The sequence below is a fragment of the Entamoeba histolytica genome, genomic scaffold (assembly GCF_000208925.1).
Source record: "Entamoeba histolytica HM-1:IMSS scf_1104750517473 genomic scaffold, whole genome shotgun sequence".
Taxonomy (NCBI): domain Eukaryota; phylum Evosea; order Mastigamoebida; family Endamoebidae; genus Entamoeba; species Entamoeba histolytica.
This window is the reverse complement of record NW_001914944.1, coordinates 1-2,373: the sequence shown is the minus strand read 5'-3', so window position 1 is coordinate 2,373 and position 2,373 is coordinate 1. Positions and strand designations below refer to the sequence as shown.

Sequence of the window (2,373 nt, the reverse complement as noted above, 5' to 3'; positions counted from 1 at the left end):
TTTTGATATTGTTTACACCTTCTTTGAGTGTTATTATGATATTTATTTCTATTATATTGATATTGTTTATTTCTATTGAAGTTATTATTAAAGTGTTTATGACGATAGTTATGAATGAAGTGATGAGTAAAATGATTTGTATCATCAATGTTGTGATAATTATTGTTATAATTGTTATTGTAATGGTTAGTGTGATTATTCATGTATCTCTGTCCATACAGATAATACCTATTTTCACTCATTCTTCTATCATTTATATTTCTTGGTTGATGTGAATTTCTTCTTTTTTGGTTATTTATTTTTCTGTATTTTTTGTGGTGTCTCCTGTAATGCATCTTTTTTTTTATGAGAAAGTCCAAGAATAAAATAAAGTAAAAAAGAAAGAAATAAAACAAATATTCAAAAGATAGAAATGAGTAAATTAAAAAAACAACAGAATAAAATGAATAAATTAGAAAATAATAGTAAAAAAGAAAGAAGAACAAAATATCTCAACAGAAACGGTGATAATAATATAAAGTCATAATAGAAAAGAAAATGAGAAAGAAGTAGAAATGAAACATAAATTAGAAAAGATTCATCTTCTTCTAATCAAACAATGAAAATGATAAAATAAACGTTGAAAATTTAAAATGAAAAGTAAAATAAAAAATGAGAAAGGAGAAATGATAGAAAAATGAGAGGTAATAAATATATTATCTGAAATTAATGAGAGTTTGTGATAATACAAAAAGAAGAAATGAAGAGATAAATCAAAAATACTAAATAATAATAAGATGAAATAAAAAATAACAACATGGAGAAAAAGATTAATATACACTATAAGACTAATAACAAATAATAACAAATAAACCAAAAAAAAAAAAAAATAAAAATTAACAACAAAAGAAACAAAGAAACAAATAGTGATAATAAATACAAAACATTTTTAGTGATAACACTAAAAATGAATGGGTACGAAAATTAGCAAAGAAAAAATGCATCTAAATAATTTACAAAAATGAAAAAAGATGCAAAATAATTTGCATCATTAGATTTTTCCATTTATTATATTTTGCTCATAAAATAAATAAAAAGTATGATAAATACAGAATATATAAATATTTATTTTTATATTTTATTATCAATTGTATTCATTTTGTATGAAATATTAATGAAATAGATTATTTGATGAATCATATTTATTTTTATTATTTCTATTCTTTTTATTCTTTTCTTTATATGTTATTTATCTATCGTATTTTTATATATTTATTTTTATATTTATTTCTCTGTTTATATTATTTATATCATTGTATTATTCTTATTATCTATATAATATTTATATTATTATATTATTCTTATTTTATTATTTTTATATATTATTACATTCTTTAGAGTTTCTTATTGTTATTCTTTTATATTTAGATGTATTTGTTTATTCATCCTTATCATTTTTATATTATTATCATTTATATCTATTTTCATTTTATATTTATTCTGTTTTGTTTTATATTGATTTTATCATTTATACTTTTTATTTATTATTATATCATTGATTATCATTTCTATATTTATTTATCATTTATTCTTATTATTCTTTTTTTCTATATTCTATATCATATATTCATATCATTTTCATTTATATTTTATCATTTATTATATGTTATAATAACATAACACTTATGATTGAATATATAATAAACATCATAATGAAGTTATACATATAAATAATAAACATAAAAAAGAGTAAAATATTTTTCATCAATAAAATAATATTAATTATTTTACATCATTAAATTATACAGTTTTATTGATTATTTCTAATTTTTACATTAAAAATACACTTTTTATTTCTTCTTTTCTTCTTTTATTACATCTTTGTGATTTATTATTTTTATATTCTTCTTATACGTTCTTGTTATTCTTTTATATAGTTATATTCTTTTTATATTATTTGGTTTTCGTTGTTTTTCTATTTCTTTCTTCTATTATTTATCATTTTTATATTCATTTATTCTTTTTATTTCTTTTTTATTAATTCTTGAGTATTGTATATTTCTTTATTATTTCATTTGTGTATTATCAAAATATATGTTTTATTGATTTTATGTTGAATAAATTATTAAATATAATCAACATTTTCATTCTTAATTATTCATTCTTTATTCTGAAATGTTGTGTATATTTATTATATTAAATGAATATGATGAATGAATATCAATATTATTGTTTATTTGATTTTAAAAAATAATAAATGAATATGAAATAATAAATGAAATAAAATAATGAAGACAATGAAATGATAATGAAATAAAATAATCTAATATTGAACAAATCAAATAAAGAATATATTGAATATATTATTAATGTTACTTTATTATTTGTTATTTC

The 2,373-nt window shown here is 16.7% G+C and overlaps 1 annotated feature.

Moving 5' to 3' along the window:
• Window positions 1-337: part of a repeat region that runs on past the window's edge.
• Between the last annotated feature and the right edge of the window lie 2,036 nt (window positions 338-2,373).